This window comes from Artemia sp. Qi Xiang Cuo, chromosome 4 (assembly GCF_049724085.1).
Source record: "Artemia sp. Qi Xiang Cuo chromosome 4, ASM4972408v1, whole genome shotgun sequence".
NCBI lineage: Eukaryota > Metazoa > Arthropoda > Branchiopoda > Anostraca > Artemiidae > Artemia > Artemia sp. Qi Xiang Cuo.
Window position 1 is genome coordinate 74,780,314 of NC_142797.1, and position 18,196 is coordinate 74,798,509.

Sequence of the window (18,196 nt, forward strand, 5' to 3'; positions counted from 1 at the left end):
TTTGTATGAAGGTGTGAAATTCTTTATCCATGTAGGGTGTATATTGTCGTAGCTGCCGCTAGTTTTGGTTTTAATATGATGTATTGTATTATTTAATTCCTGGATTGAAAATGGATTAGTTATGTACTCGGATCCTGGGCATGGATGGTAGGAACTTGGGTTCATAGGACTTGTGGACAGTTTGTTTTGATTATATGATTTGAGCTTATTGATAAATCAAGTTGCAAATAGGTTAGCTTTTCCATTATCATTGTTTTAATTGGTATTATTATGTATGAGATCATACAATAGTGGGTTGGGGGATGTTTTTTTTAAACATATGTGGCTTATGACTTTATGTATAATTGGCTCATTCGTTTCTCTGGAGAGATTATTTGCAAAATTATTCCAGTATTTATATTTAGCATCTATTATAGTCCTTTTTAGATTAGATTCTGCTTGTAATTTTTTTAAATATGTAGTAGGTGTTGTTTTTTTAATGAATTCTGTCCTAGCTGCCTTTTTTATCCTCCATTTATTTAGGCACTCATTTGTCCACCATGCTTTAGGAATTTGTTTAGGGAATGTTTTCTTAGGTGTTGTCGTGGGGATAGCATGATTAGCTGTATTTATTAGTAAAGATGTCAAGGCTTCAGCATGTGTGTCAACTGTTGTGTTAGAAATGCATGTACTTTGGGTGAAACTTGTAATTTCATCATTTAGCTTATTTTGGAACATAGACCAATTTGCTTTAGTGTTGATATACTTGGAGGTATGAGATAGAGTTTCAGAAGGTTCATTTAGTTAGCAACCAATAGCAAAGTGGTCAGTACACAGACTATCAATTTTATTTATGTAAATTTTGTTCAAAAAGTTTAATGACACAATTTGTAGGTCAATTGTGGAGAATCTGCCACTTTTGGGGTTGAAATATGTATTCAGGTTTGGAGGGGTAGCAACAGCTAATTCATTATTATTTGAAGTCATATGCTCAATGAATTTACCAGCTTTATTCCCCCACAAAAGGCTGTGGGCATTGAAATCACCACAAATAATGATATTTTTTAACATATTAGATTTATTTATATAATTAAAGAAATCCTTGGCATCTTTAGTTTGGCCATTAGGGTTGAAAAAGCTTATTATGTAGGTTTTTAAATTATTCAGCCAAACACTGATACCAATTACATCAACATCATTTGCAAAATCTGGAAAATTGATGCCACAAAATTTTATATTATTATTAACTAATAAAGCTACCCCACCTCCTTTTCTCTCTGAAGATCTATCCTTTCTCAGGATAGTATATCCCAGAGACTTAATTTGTTGATTTTGGGTTAAATGAGTTTCCTGGAGGCAAGCAATATTAATGGAATTATTATTCATAAATGATATTATTTCATTTAGCTTATTTTCTGTGAATGATCTTACATTCCATTGGAGTATTTATAAATGTTGTGTTGTTGATTTATTCTTCATATGACTGTGTATCAATGTTCAGCTTTGTTAAAAGTAAAGCAAGATCTTTTTTTGCTTGAATAAGCATATCATCTGGGATGTATATTTTTGCCAATTCTGCAATAATTTTTGTTTTCTGTAGTTGATGTATGTTCATGGCCTGAACTGCATTACAGTTTAGAATGAATAAGCATATATTTGGGGATTGCATTTTTGGTTTTGCATCCTGTTTGTTGGTTAAGGGATTGATTCCTGGTAGTGTTTCTGGTTTGTTTCTTCTTGGGAGGGGGGAGGGCCAGGCTGACCTCATCTCACCGGACAAGGAGGCTTGTTGGCTTAGTGATTCCTTCTTCTAGGGATTTGAACTAGGGGGCTTAGAAGAGGGTGTTTTATATGGGGTGCTTGATGCATTGGGGGCATTTGACGTGGGGGTTTTGGTTGGTTTCATTACAGCCTTTATTTGGTATCGTTGGGCAGCATTTGCTTCCATTGCTGCAAAGGGGTATGGGATGGCCTTTTCTGTTGATATTTGGAGTGTTAGAGCTCTTTTCTTGTAGGCAGGGCATAATGATTTATTTGTAGATTCATGTGGGCCTTTTCAATTGATGCATGTAGGCTGAGTGTTGTTGCAAGTTGTCAGCTCTTTAGGATGGAAAGCTTTACAATTACTACACTCTCGGAGAATTTCATTACATTTTTTTGTTGTGTGTCCCAGTTTGAAACACTTCTGACACTGGATAGGCTTAGGTTTGTATTCCTTGTGTGGTTTGATTTGCCCAAATAGAAATAATTTTTCTGGGATATCAATTTTATCCTTTAGTGTGAATCTGAAGGATCTGCTAGTTTTTAGGCCATTTGAGTTAGGTTTTTCAAGTTGGGTAACATCCTCAACTGGGATTGTGTTTCCAGCCCTATCTGAGAGCCCTTCTTTTAACTCCTGAGTAGATATCTCTGGGGGAATATTATAAACTACTATTTTTGTTGGTGATTGTTTTGGGTTCCAATTAGATGCAATAATTGGGGTATTCAGAAGGGATTTTAGGTTAATTATTGTATCTGCTTATTTCTGATCTTCTACAGCTATTAGCAGAGATCGATCACGGTTAATATTAAGAGAGAATATTGATTTTAGCAATTTAAAAATTGCAACTCTTATTGCAGTGATCATTTTATTTCAAAGGGGGTAGTGGGAGTAATTTTAAGGTAAATTCCTAAGTTTTTGGAGGGAGGATCTTGGGCAGGGAGAGGAGAAATGCTTTTGATTGGGGATATATTTTTCCTTTTTTTAGAGCTTCTAGAGAGGACCTCTTGAAACCCATTATCATCATTTATGGTTACATTAGCTCCTACACTTATCATTGTCCTATTCTCCGAATTGGAGCTATCATTTGAACTTTGAGATAGTGTGCTTGACCAGCCAAGATGGGTATCTTTCACTATCACACTTTCACTGGAATTTGATTTGGGATCTGGGGGGGCTTTTTTTTGGAGGACTTCTAAACATTGCCTATTGGAAAAAGCTTTAAACAAAGAAAAGACAAAACTAAAACAAGAAGGGGAAAATAGAAAGATATCAAACCGTCTGCACTATACTATGAGAAGGAGAAACACCACAGTATAGCCCTGAGGATGAGTTGAGCAGGATTGGTTTAGTACAACTGCTGATTAGAAGCGATAATAATTCACAAGAAAATATATTTTAATTTTCTTATAAGGTTGCTGCTGAGTTGTTTAAAACTTTTTTCAGCAGGTCACTGTCGGAAGCAGAAAAAAAATACTCGACAATTGAAAGGGAATGTTTGGCAGTTTTTGTTTTGACAGAATATTTTCGACATTTTTTATTTGGAAAAAAATTTATTTTACGCATACATCAAAAATCATTGATTTGGCTTCACACGATGCAAAATACTTCAGCCCGGCTGACACGGTGGATATTACGTCTGCAAGCATATTTATATACCTCAATACATATAAAGGGCCGTACAAACATTTTACCAGACTATTTGTCACGAAATCCAGATACGGAGGAAAATTTGATAGCAACCCTCCAGAACAAACTGGAAGGGATAGAAATACTGTCGAATGAAAATATTTCGAATTATCAAGATAAAGATGATTTTTGTTTAGAAATGAAATCCTTTTTATCAAAAGGAACGGAACTGCCAGAGCACTTTAAATATTTTTTAAAGGATTTAGATAATTTTGATCTGGACGAAAGTAAAAATCTTCTGGAAAGATATCATAGACCAACGCAAGAATATAGAAAAAATGACTTTAAAATTATTCCAGTAATTCCAAAATCTCTGGAAGGAGAAGTTTTACAGATGGCACATGCAACGATTGGCTGTCACATCGGAGAAGTAAAAACTATGGGGAGGTTGAAAGGAAATTTTTATTTTACAAAAATGTACTCAAAAGTAAAAGCTTTTATACAAAGCTGCCAAGAGTGCACCAAACAAAAGTCGCCACCAAGGACCCCTAGGGCTGAATTAGGTCTATACCCCACCCTTTCATGGGTAGGAGAATTAATTTCAATAGAAATTTGGGTAACAGGAGGAAGTTTACCAGTTTCAAGGAAAGGAAACAGGTGCGTACTAACCGTAGTCGATCATTTTAATTCCTATTTGTACGCTATTCCAATTAAAGACGAAAAGAAAAAAACCATTGCGAAAGTTTTGGTCAATCGCCTATTTCTGGAACACGGGATTTTCCCAAGAGTTTTACTTAGTGACAATGGGCCATGTTTTAGAGCCAAATTATTAGACGAAATTACAGAATATCTGGATGCTTAACGATGGTTTACCTATTCTTACATGGCAGCAGCTAATGGGAAGGTTGAACGTAAGCATAGGGAATTAGCTTACATGCTGGGAATACATGCAAGAGAGGAAAATGAAAATTGGGATGAACATTTACCATTTGTAGTCTTTGCAATAAATATGGCTATTTCACGTTCCTTAAAAGAAACGCCATTTTTTTTGCAAAATATAAGAGATCCCAGAATTTGTTTAGATGAAATACGAAATGATAGAGTATATTACAACCTAGACCAATATAAGCAAGAAATGGTAATACGAATGAAAAAAAGATATGGAACAAGTTAAAGAAAATCTGGAAGATGCGAAAACAGAACAAAAAGAAAAATATGACAGAACAAGCAAAAATAAAACGATGTACTGTTTAGGAGATTTGGTTTATGTTTACAAAACGAATCTGGAAGGAACAAAAAAGTAAAAACCGAAATGGGATGGACCCTACAGGATTATAAAAATTCTACCAAATAACTTAACATATGTTCTAAAGCATCAGCATAAGGAAAAGGGAGAAGTAGTGCACCATAATAGAATGAAAAAGGGATATTTTTCAAAACCTTGGAAAACAGAGCCTATACTTTCAGAATAAGAAATAGAGGACACGATTTCACCAGTATATGTCAGAAGACTATATGAATTTTATGACCTTTTTAATGACCACAACAGTTGGGAAGAGTGGCAGGAGTATTTAGCTCGGTCTTGGCTACAAACTTTACACCAAGAACAAGAGAAAAGAGAAATATTCGCTGCTCCACAGATACTAGCGATGAAGAAAATCAAACACAAAATAAAAGTTTAAAATGTGATAAACCAATGGTAAAATTCACAGAGGAATAAAAATTGGAAGGAACCAATGAATTATCTTATTTTCCTACATTAGACTCGCCTACAGTCTTAACGCAAAAATGGCTTTTGGAACAAATGCCATCTACCAGACGCGAGCTAACAGAATGTGACACTGAAAATTCTTCTACAGAAACCGATATATTTAAACCTGGGCCATCGTCAAGAAAACCTTCTTTAAGAGAAAAATTATGGAGAACAGTAAAGAAACCAAATGGGCAGCAAGAAGTTCCTTTGTCAGCAGCACAAGTAGCTAAAACACTTATGAAAAAGGCCAAACATCAAGCGAAACAAAGATTAAAGATATTTGACGAGACAACAAAACAGCACTCGGACTCAGAGCCTTGTAAACCACACTATAGAGACCACGGAAAAACTTGCAAATATTATAAAGAAGAAAAGCAAAAATTTCGGGTCCAAAACTCGGACCAGGAGACGGAGAAAGGCAGAACAAGCGTAGCCCCCAGCAGATTAATATTTGAATAAAACGATTGTAACGGAGAAAAATAAAAATAAAACGAGTAAAAAGCCTCTAAGGAAATATCTATATTTTTTTTTAATCAGTATGTAAATAACATCAAGTTTTCCTTCAAATATATATCGCCAGTAAAAATTATTACCGTCACAGAGAAAGGAAATTAGCTCCAATCTGAAGTGACATCATAGCTTCCTGCAAAATTTTTGTTTCCGAAACGAGATAAAACTTCGCGAACGGTGTAAATGACAAGACTTGTCAAAAGAAATTAGGCTACGTTCCATAAAAGAAATTGAGTAAGGCCACGTAACTTATAAATAGGTGTTGTGAAACTAATTAAATTATATATATATTTAGAATCAGCATTAAAAGGCGATTCTTTTGATATGTATATTAAAAAAATATATTTTGGGGGGGGGATAATTAAAAAAAAAAAAAAAAAAAAAAACAAAGGATGTTAGTTTACTGAAATAGGGTCATTGGAAGCTAGAAAATTTGGAGTGAGCTCAATCACTGCTGGTCTATCGTTGTTAAGTACAAGCAATACATCTACTGACCTTTGACTCTTTGAGGTGACACTTTCAGTCGAATTTAAAAAAAAAATTGTTTTTGAAGAATTTTAAAATAATTATAATAGGAAAAACAGTAAGAGTTTACATTATGTGCGCACTACATGTACAAGCTGGCTATAATCTTGTTATAAATAGTAGAAGATAAATAAATTAAACACTTACCAACAAGGTAGGTATATATAAACAAGAAGCCGTAGATAAAATGGGTCAAAATTTAAAAAAAAGTATAGCACAGCGTAAAACAAAGTTTTCTCGGGTATAAATTCATTTCACATATTAAATAAATTCCCAACACACCATTAAGAGAAATAACAGGGCGAGGACATTGCAGGTAAAAAACACCAATGACAGGACCGTTTGCATTTGAAAACAAAAACTGCTAAGCGTCTTGTCATTGGGGGGATCCACCAAACTAACCAAACGGATATTAGGAATAAGAGTCAATCTTGGGAGAAGGTTTGGGCTGAATATTCGGTAAGATCCTTGGACATGGTAGGAAAATAGCATGTTCCAACGATATTACCGGGCACTAAACCCATAAACTTTGTAGAACAGGGTAACAGTCAAAATAGTCAAATATCACGAAAGGGACAAATTACACTCAATGACTCTATAAAACAAGGCACAAATTAAACTGAGGATAATACCAGACGCTAATAATATAAAAGATTATAGGGAAACCACAATAGGTGCTGATAACCCCTATTTCTACACAATTTTTGGCACGAAATAGGCACTAATTTTTGGTAAAATACTGCACACAAGGAATATGCGTCTCTGATGGAAACCACACAATTTTGTCGGAATAACGATATCGTAAGAACGTACATTTTTATGAGTAAATGAGAACTAGAAATTTTGGGGTAAAACTTAATTAAAAATGTTCAAAAAAAAATAGCTGAAAAACTACAGTACTTTTCTAACACCAAAAACTTTCGGAAGAAAAAATTTAAATAATTTCAAAAAAATACAAGTTGCAAAAATTAGACCCCCCCCCCACCTCTTAAAATATGGAGATAATGAATTTGATCATAAAGGGCAATCAGCATAAAAACTGGTTAAGGTTATTGAAAAAGAACATGAAATATATAAATTCAGGCTTTAAAAAAAAGACCTATTTTACTGAAAAAGCGGAAAAAGACTTCAAAAAAAATGACTAGCATGACATGGAAAATTGAAAGTAAGGCACATAATAGCCTTAAGAACTTGAAGTTGAAACCTAAGACAAGACCACTACAAGTTGGGAAGTTAAAGTGAAAATAGTCATTGTCACTTGTATGTCGAAAACTAAATTACTGTGTGCCATGAAGGCCAGGTATTTTCTGCGGAAGGGCCACTTTTCTGAAAAAAAAAGAATAGCCCAGGAGGTAACTGTGGCCACAAAGAAAAATAAAGTGTTGCAATACTATAGATAATTAATTATTGTGTGTGCAGGTTCAGAATAGTCCTTTTAGCTGTAGCCCATGACAAGAAAACCTGGAAACGTTATAAGGAGCTACCAGAAGGCAGTCATGGTAAGCAAACCTTCAGAGTACAGGCAAAACCATATGATAATGGCATAACAGGCATAAGGTGAACAGCAAAATTTTTTAGTTTATCAGATATAAGCTGTCAATAAAATCATAAAATAGAAGGACATTAAATCTGAAAAAAAAGCGACATTACAGACAAAAACGTTATAAAATTGACTAAAGCACTTAGAAACTAAAAAAGAACTGAAAAGCTGACAATCCTGAATGAAAAAACAGGCTTATAAGCTAATGACAGTTAATGACACAAGTGGGTTCGAAATAGAACCAAAGTTTTAAAACAGAATGTTTATAGTCGTATATGAGAAAAGTTATATGGTTGTAACAAATGTAATTGAGAAAACATCTACTGTTATAAATACATTTCGAAAACCTTTTATAAACAGAGAATTTTATTAAAAAAAAAAAAAAATATAGAAATGTAAATAGAAAAGTTATGTTATATGAAATATTGCCAAGCCCTTATATAGAGGCTAATCACAGTTATCAGTTATAGTGCATAAATCTATTTGTTGGAGTTGCTTTTGTTTTGTAAATATTTTAATTGCAGTTAGGACTTATCATATAAAAGTCTTGACGGACTTAATTAAAACTTGTAAGAAGAACAAATATTGCATTGATTAAATAAATTTTTAGGGTACGTAATTATTATTTGTTTTTAACAATTAAGTATCAGCATAACTTCGGTTAATATATATATATATATATATATATATATATATATATATATATATATATATATATATATATATATATATATATATATATAACCTAAACTATCCTATAAAAATAGTAAATTAAATGTTGAGTATTTGTGTTTTTTTATGTTTACATCATTCAAGAAGTATCCTACATTAATACTTCATAAGCAATTAACAAAATAATAATTAGAATTAATTCCAATGCTAACCTATACCGTGTATTATTTTTTGTAATGCTTTAAGTTTTAAACAGTAGTTAAATATCCTATCTAGTTTTGCGAATTAAAAACAAAATACTTGTGTAACCTATTATACATTGCTTGTATACATATATACTATATTTTTATTTACTTCAAGTTTTAACTAGTGATTTAATGCAATATATAAATGTTTGACATCGAGTCAACGTATAAATATTTTTATTGTGAAACAATCTGTTAAGTGATTAATAATTCTATATTAAGAGTAAACAGAGGAGAAAGTAATTAAAAGTAATTAACTTTCGTTAAAAAAAAAGAAAAAAGAATACAGTGATGTATTCAAATTTGAAGTGTTTCTTTCTACTATAAATGTAAAATTTTATGCTTTATATGTATTCTAATATGAATATTTATTTTAGATACAGCCTTAGCTATTTTTTTTTGGAAATCAAATTTTTCGTAGCATCCTTTCGGATCCATTGTTCTTTCAATCATATTTTGACACGTTTTTGGAAAGTAACAAATTTTGAAGCCACTTCAAATATATCCTGATACTATCATCTCATACTATCAGAAACCAAACCACACTTGATCAACTGATATTTAGAAACTATAGCAGAAATACAAACTTTACTACAAGTTCATCAAAAGTGAGATAAAATCAGAACTTAATTTAGGCCTAGATATTGTGCTACATAGCACAAATGACTTATGTTATAGAAATATGTGAAAATGCTTTGTGCTGGAAAAATTTGTGAAAATTTAAAAATCAATAATGTTATATGTAATTTACCCAAGGCATTTCTAAAACGAAAAAAAACGGTATATCAACCACATCACACAGATAAATTAAATTATTAATGGGAAATAAATTTAAACTCAAATAATTCATAAACTTTTATAATATAACTTGAAATCTAATTTAAGCGAAATCAATAATATTAAGTTTAAGCCGCTTGGGGTCAAGTTAAAACAGAAGATGCATATTAAGAGGGGAAAAGAGTAATTGTCAGTCCTAGAGACAGAAAAAAAGAGAAACAAGGATGAATTTCAAATTGAAATCCTTCGACAAAAAAAAAGAACATGGCCTATATTGGACCAGAAACATAACCCTAAGGAAACCCATTGAGGGTAGATGCGCATAATGACCCAAAGATGGCGGCATAATAGCTTGAGACGAAATTTAGTTGTTTTAAAGGTAAAATATTGAGAATTGGGACAATTCTTCTTTAAATGGGGAGTATTGTGGTAAAGCTTTCTAATTTAGTTAATTATTAATTTAGTAAAAATATATAAGACGCAAATATGAAGTTTTGAAATACCACTTTTTATTAAGATAAGGAACATATCCTGCCAAGTTCTGTTTAACGGGAAATTGAGAAATTACCACTTCCTAGCGATTACGTGGGAAGGTGTGGTTGATAAAAATGTATAAAAGCAGCATTTTGTCGGAAGGGGGGATCTTATACTAACTTTATGCCGGACTGACCTCTGGTCCGTTGTTTTTAGAAATACCTTTGAATTTTGTCTTATCATTGTAAGTGTCTAAGTATCTTATTATATATTATTGTAGTTTCTGAGACTTGTGGTCTACTTGGGACAGCCAGTCTCAATAGAAAGTATATATCTGATTATAATTATATGTTAATTGAATAAAAGTATTGTATTTTAGACAACCTCTCTACGATCTACCGTTAGCCCCTCGAACATACCCAGTCGGTACGCCTCAAAAGTTCGTTCATAGCCTAAGGCACGCTACCAAAGTTTAATTACCTTATGGCCAGAGTTTATCTCCCCTATAAAGGGAGAATAAAGGCATGTACGATTAAAATACCCAAATACCATAAAATACACTTCACAACAAAAGCTTTAAATCCGGCCCTGCTAGATAGCAACAAAGGAACCAAGAAAAAGGTTGATTGCCCTCCAGAAGATTTTGGCCTTTGAAAAGGACACAAGAGTTTCCAATTTTCAATCGAATGATCTCCCTGCCAAGTTTCTAAAATAGCTGATTCTTGCAAAAATTTGAGGTGTATGGTACCCGGGGTAAAGCTATTGATCTTATAAGGAGCTTTCTTAGTAACCGGTACTAATTTTTTATAGGTGGATTGCTTACAATCTAAACTGCCCCCAACCGTTTTTGGGATCCTACAGGCAGGGGCTTCCCGAGTGGGGGGGGGGGAGGGGCGCCCCATCACCCCCCATTTTTTTGGAATTCGGTAAAATTTTCGCCGAAGGCGCAAATTGTCATTTTGTGCCACAGTATTTAAATGGTCGGCCCAAGGAGGTCTCTTGTCAAAGAAACCAGGGAAATAAGATTTATCACCCCTTGTCCGATATTTCAACTCAGACTTGACCAATGAATATTTTCCAGAGGCAAAAGACATATATAAGAAATCAACATCAGTTGAGTGGTCTTTTTCAGAGCTAAAGTTGAACTGTGGCGGGGAGATTTATACCGTAAAACTGCGGCAGTTTTCAGTATAAATTCTCTTCCTTCTTGAACAGTATATCCTTCTAAAACATAATGACTTAGCTCAGGGTGCCCAACGCGTCTTTTTGGTGTGAAGCCTATCATTATTGACCACCAATTTTTGGTGATTTTGGTGAAATACTGGTGATTTTCTTGGTGAGAAACTGGTGATTTGTTTGGTGAATAACTGGCGATTTTATTTACGTGTGATAGCAACCCTGGTCAGTGGATAGATTGACTTTAAAGTAGAAACAGAAGAAAATAATTCCCAAGGCCTGAAATTTTGAAAAGAATTCTGAATTTTCAGATCTAGGCTATATTCTAAGGTAAAATTGCAGTGTTTCCTCTGAAGGAAACTTGAATAAAAGTGGTACTATCCTGGATTTATATTATGCTGATAATTTAAGCATCCTAGATGAAAGTGTGAGCAAAATGAATGAAGTTTTAGAGATTTTGCAAGTTCAGGGTGCTAGAATAGGTTTGAAAATGGTAAAATTCTACTTTAGCTACTTTTGACTATCTCAGAAAGGGGTTAGGTTAGGAAAATGAAACTTTCAGGGATGGGTCTACAGGCTAAAGTATGTCCCGGGAAGGTATTTTGAAGTACCTACCTCCACTCCTTCTCCCTCTAGAGGGCCCTGACCTTTGATGATCTTTAAAAATCTTTGAGTTATAGAAGTGAAACCTTGCAAAATAGATCTTCTGCTTAAATAAAGTATAACAAAATTGTTTTTAGCTTCACAACTTTACTCAATCCCAATTTATAAGGTTTCAAAGATATGCAAATACATTTCCTAAATTCTGGAAATAAAACATTAATATGGCTTAAATTTCTGGGTATTTGTTTAGCCTTATGTCATCTGCTAAGGAGACATGTTAAGAAAATAATTCTTACTTTAAAATATGTATAATGATCCTAGTTCTTATATTATCCAGCAGGAGAACCTTTATCATCAGGTCTTTCCTCTAAAAATCCTTCTTTTTCCAGCTTAAGAGAAAAAGTTTCCAAAAATCACTGGGTTGAAAATTCAATGCTTAAGTCTTTTTAAATTTCTACTATAAATTGCCGCCTATTAAGTTCTTTTATAGATAGCATTCATGTGGTCTTTTTAATATTTTCTTTTAAAGAGCAGTGACAAAGGGTGAATTTTTAAAGGGTGAATATCAAAATATGAATGCTAAAGACTGGCATGAACGCTATCTATAAAAGAACTTATTAGGTGGCAATTTAAAAAGACTTAAGCATTGAATCAAAAATGTGATGATTTTAGGAAACATTTTCTGTTAAGCTGGAAAAAGAAGGATTTTTACAGGAAAGACTTGATGATAAAGGTTCTCCCATTGGATAATATAAGAACTAGGATCATTATACATATTTTAAAGTAAGAATTGTTTTCTTAACGTGTCTCCTTAGTAGATGACACAAGGCTAAACAAATACCAAATTCTGCTCAAATAACTGAAATTGCATTTTCAGAGAAAAAGCCAGAGAAAAGGAAACTGATAACAGAAAATTAGTGTAAAATGTTGTTTTGTAAAAATTTCAATAGCTAGGCTATAGACCTGTCATGTAGGAAAATTTCAGGACCCTCTAGAGGGAGAAGGAGTGGAGGTAGGTACTCCAACATACCTTCCCATGACATACTTTGGCATGTAGACCTATACCTGATAGTTTCATTTTCCTAACTAAACCCATTCCAAAATAGCCAAAAGTAGCTAAAGTAGAATTTTACCTTGAAAATTAATGTTAAGAAGACTAAGGATAGGAATAAGTGAAGATGAAAAGGTGACATTGGGTAACAGAAAAGATTGATCAGGGGGGAAGATAAGTCTGTAAACAAAGATTAGAATAGGCCTATTATAAGCTACAGTGATGACAGTAGTCAAATATGGCTGAAGCATGGGTGCTCTGAAAAGCAGATGAAGATTTGCTAGATGTTTCCAGAGAAATTGCCTATAGGTTGTTCTGTGTACCTTGCTGACTGACTTTATTTTAAACAGTAGGCTGTGCTTAATGTGGTTCAATCCCATTTTCTAGGGCTATAAAAGGGTTGTTTTTTAGCACTAAGATATTACATTTAAGATCTTACTGCTCACTGATGTTAGCTAACAGTGTGAAGAATGGGACTCAACCCTTTGACTACTGGAAAAAATTAGTTTATAAGCTTATATAGAATGGTACTGTCCATCTCCTTATAATTAAAAACATTTTAGTCATCTAGTTGGAAAATTTGGCATATTTGTATAGGAAAAATCTAAATTTTCTAACTAGTTGACTAAAGCTGGAAAGAAAAACTTCTTAGAAAACTTCAAAAACAAGGAAAGAAGTGAAGATAAAAGCTCTCCCCCTGCAAAATGTGTCAACTAGGATTATTCTGCATATTATGGAGTAGGAATTGTTTTCTTAATATGTTTCCCTATGTCCAGCTGGACTCCTTGGCTTAAAATACTGATTGGTTGGTTGGCTAATTCAAAGACTTGTATATATATACACTGTCAAATTATCCATCTGGTGGTATCCTGTAACAATAGGTATAATTAAATTTGAAAAAACCCTATATTATTAACATATTTTATTCTATTCAGAATAAATTCTAACTATTATTAGTCAATTAGTTGGAAAATGAGTTGTTTTTTGGGGCAATGTTTCTTTTCAGCTAGTTGGCAAAATTAAGTTTTGCTCAGGAGAAGTTATTAGTCAACTAGTTGGAAAAATTAAGTTTTGCTGGGGAGAAGTTATTAGTCAACTAGTTGGAAAGGGAAAGTTTTGCTGGGGCAACATTTATTGTAAACTAGTTGGCAAATTTAAATGTTGCTGCAGAGAAGTTATTAGTCAACTAGTTGGAAAAATTATGTTTTGCTAGGGAGAAGTTATTGGTCAACTAGTTGGAAAAATTAAGTTTTGCTGGGGAAAAGTTATTAGTCAACTAGTTGGAAAAATTAATTACAAATTCTAAAAATGAGGCAACAATATTCCTCCAGAAAAGACACAAAGAGAGATAAATGAAGGAACATACACAATTTATGTCCATTAAATGTAAGATAGAAATGAACAAAACTTCAAATATGCATCTGTTTTCCTTAAACAGACAGGAGGGATAACCCTCCAAGCTTTGACAAATTTAATCTCACTTTTAGGACCAGGTATAAGCCTAATTATCCTGGGAATTAAAACAAAAAATCCCTGGCTTCAAAGCCCAATATATAACTCAGAACATATCTCCCATTAAGAGGGAGAGAGATGGAATTTGTAACACAATAGTAACAATAGTGATAATTAAACTTGAAAAAAAACTGTATTATTAACATATTTTATGCTATTCAGAATAAATTCTAGCTATTATTAGTCAACTTGTTGGAAAATAAATTGTTTTCTGGGGCAATGTTTGTTTCAGCTAGTTGGCAAAATTAAGTTTTGCTGGTGACAAGTTATTAGTCAACTAGTTGCAAAAATTAAGTTTTGCTGGGGAGAAGTTATTAGTCAACTAGTTGGAAAATGAAAGTTTTGCTGGGGCAACATTTAATGGCAACTAGTTGGCAAATTTAGATTTTTCCTATACATACGGGCCAAATTTTATAACTAGATGACTAAAATGTTTTTAATTATAAGGAGATTGGATGGTACCATTCTATATAAGCTTATGAACTAATTTTTTCCAATAGTCAAAGAGTGGATATCCATGAAGAACACCACTGTTCTGCCATATAGAACAATGATGAGAGAACTTTGATGATATACTCTTCATTATTCTTAGACCAATGATCAGAGTAGAATGATGACAGACATTTGTATAAAAATGACAAAAGATGTAAGATCTTAGCACATTGATGAGTGAAAAAAAACCCAGCCCTACTGAAAGAAAGGTTGAGATGGCAGATAAGGTTTATATAGACTAATCAGATAGATAAAAAAAAACATACCACTAATATCAGAATGTCATCCTGAATCCAAATATGACATTCATTTCCATCACAAATTGTTTTTAAAATTACTTCTAAGCTTTTTTAAGTTTCTATTTTTTTAGAAATGTCATGGCAGCAATTTGATTTGAAAAGTACTAAATTTTGCTGAAAGCTCTGATTTGAATTGAAAAATACTAAATCTTGTTGATCTCTGATTTGATATGAAAAATACTAAGTCTTGCTGAGTGGCAATTTGATATGGAAAATACTAAACACTTTGAATTATTCATTTTTAAGGGGAAAAACTTCCATCCTGAATCCAAATATGACATTCATTTCCATTGCAAATTATTTTCAAAATTACTTCTAAGCTTCTTTAAAAACAGCAAAACAAATGCTTTATGGCAGTATATATGGTAGCTACATATACAGTTTTATAAATATCAGATAAATAACACTTAATATGAACAAACTAATCACTCATTTCTAACTCTTCTTCATCACTTCCTGATGCACTAGTGGTGTAACTGTCTGGTGCTCTAGAGGCTCTATTGATTCCAGGAGGATAAAGCTTTGCAGCTTCAAAAAAAAAGATGAAGTTGGTTTTTTCTCTCAAAATTTTGCAGAAATAAGAAGCAGGACACATACTGCTCTATATATGCTGTCTGCATCCCTGGTCTTTTGGAGTGCTTTTTGAAGCATTTCCACAGACTTTCTATATTTTGTGTATGAATGGAGCATTCCAGTGGATCAACAAAATTGACTGAGTGATTGATTTGGCAATGAGTAGGCTATATCCATGGCTAGACAATGTACTATAAGCTTCCCATTTATCACTGTAAATATAGATTATCACTTGTTTTTTTTGGAGATCTTCTTGGCCATCAGTCAGGGGTACAATAATTTTTCTTTTGCTCTCTCTCTCTCTCTCTCTTCCACTAAAAACCCAAAACTTGCCATAAAATCCTTCCCCTCTGGTACTTTCTTCTTGCCATCAAAGTCTTATCAATTTCAACTTCAACACCTTGCTCTCCTATTCGTTAGAAATGAGTGACTAAGTTTGTTTACATTAAGTTATATTTATCTGATATTTATAAAACTGTATATGTTGCAGCCATGTATACTTCCATAAAGTGTTTATTTTGCTGTTTTTAAAGAAGCTTAGAAGTAATTTTGAAAATAATGTGCAACAGGAATGAATGTTATGTTTGGATTCAGTGTGGAAGTTTTTCCCCTTAAAAATGAATGATTCAAACTGTTTGGTATTTTTCATATCAAATCACCACTGAACAAGATTTAGTATTTTTCAAAATCAAATTGCTGCCATGATTTTTCTGTAAAAAAAAAAATTAGAAACCTAAAGAAGCTTAGAAGTAATTTTGAAAATAATTTGCAACAGAAATGAATGTTGTATTTGGATTCACAATGAAATTCTGATGCTAGTTATAAGTTTTTCCTCCAAAAATGAATAATTCAAACTGTTTAGTATTTTTCGTATCAAATCACTGCTCAACACGATTTAGTATTTTTCAAATCAAATCAATGTCATGATATATCTGTAAAAAAAAAGAAGAAAATCAAACAAACTTACAGAAGCTTAGAAGTAATTTTGAAAATAATTTGCAACAGAAATGAATGTCATATTTGGATTCAGGAGGAAATTCTGTAGCTAGTGGTATGTTTTTTTTTTATCTATCTGATTAGTCTGTTAATATAAACCTTATCTGAGATGGCTAGGGCACATTGTGTGGATGAAAGATGACAGATAGCCAACGATTGTTGGTTTTGACCAACTTTTTAGAGCTAAACAGAATGCAGGCTGTTCTTGTCTGGGGTGGGAGGATGTCATAAAGAAAGATTTAAAGGAAATGGGAACTTCCTGGGAGGGTGTAAAGAGGAAGGCTTTGAATAGATTGGGAAGGAGAAGCATCATGCATAGCTGTGTTGGCCTCAGGCAGCTTGGTGCTGTGGTGAGTTTTTAGTAGTAGTAGTAGGAGCATAATTCTAGATAAGGGGCTTTTCACCATTGTAGAATTCATAATATTCGAGTTGATTTAGCTCTTTAATATGACCCAAGCACCTGTAAATACAACAATATAAGCACACAAGCAGAGCAAAGCAAAGCAGCACTAAATATAAGCACATAACAAAAACAACACTTAAACTACTAAGCAAGCGAGCTCAGCGGGATGCTACATCTTCCTTCTTCCGAGCATGCTGTTGTCTCTATAAGTTTAACCTGATGGGTTTGGTTATCATTCTACCAGATCTTGTTTGCGTCACTCTGCCTCTGTCCGGGACTGATCTCGTCTGTTGTTGCGCTACAGCGCTAGTAGGGGCGGTGGCACTATTTCCGTTGCGTTCAGTGGCGGCTGCCAAGCTGGGTGAGGCTGGGCGCTCAGCAGAGTTGACTTCGGGTACCACCTCAGACGGTTCAGTGGTTTCTGTATTTTGGTAGTCTTGTTCTGAATGGATTGCTTTGTCTGATTTCCTGTGGGAAAGTCTAGCCCTGTTACGTTGGAGCGTCGATCCGTCGTCGGTAGCAACTGTGTATGATCGTGGCTGCAAGCAAACTTCGACAATGGTTCCTCTCTTCCAAGGACTGCTGGGTGTCACCTGGACAATCACTCTCGACCCTACCTGGATATCGGGCAGGGATTTAGCGGTCCTGTCGTAGTACTCCTTCTGTCGCACTCTAGATATCTCTCTGTGTGTCCAAAAGCTTGCTTTGGGCACAATATTCTTCTCTAGGTGCTGCTGCTTGACAGGGAGGACTGATCGCAGCTGCAAGCTCATGAGCAGCTGGGCTGGAGCTGCCATACTGTCTACGGGCGTGTTCCAGTATTCTAGGATGCCGATGTATGGGTCCTGTCTGCTGATCTTGGACTTGTTCAAGATTCTCTTGCAGGTTTGCACGCATTTCTCAACCAGTCCGTTTGCCGTTGGGTGATAAGGGTTTGACGTTTGATGTTTGATGCCCCAGTTTTTTGTGAATAGCCTGAATTTGCTGGAACTAAACTGTGGCCCGTTATCAGAAGTGAGAATGGCTGGTATTCCATGGCGAGCAAAGTGGCCTTTGAGTTTTGTGACCACTTGAGAAGTGGTGGTGGAGGCTAGGTTGTCCACCTCAAAATAGCAGCTGTAATAGTCAACCATTATTGCATACTGCTTCCCATTCCATTTGAACAAATCGCATCCCACGTGCTGCCATGGTAGTGACGGGATCAGCATGGGAATCATTGGCTCTTTTT

General features: G+C 34.0%; 1 protein-coding gene across 2 annotated transcripts in view; it reads left to right on the forward strand.

Annotated features, from left to right (window-relative positions):
• Positions 1–11,269: 11,269 nt before the first annotated feature.
• LOC148953430 (uncharacterized) overlaps positions 11,270–18,196 on the forward strand; it is a 47,814-nt gene continuing 40,887 nt past the window's right edge. For both annotated transcript variants that reach the window (XR_016141640.1, XM_089087680.1), the window contains exon 1: positions 11,270–11,369. The gene's annotated coding sequence lies outside the window, so the exon portion shown is untranslated. The remainder of the gene's footprint in view (positions 11,370–18,196) is intronic.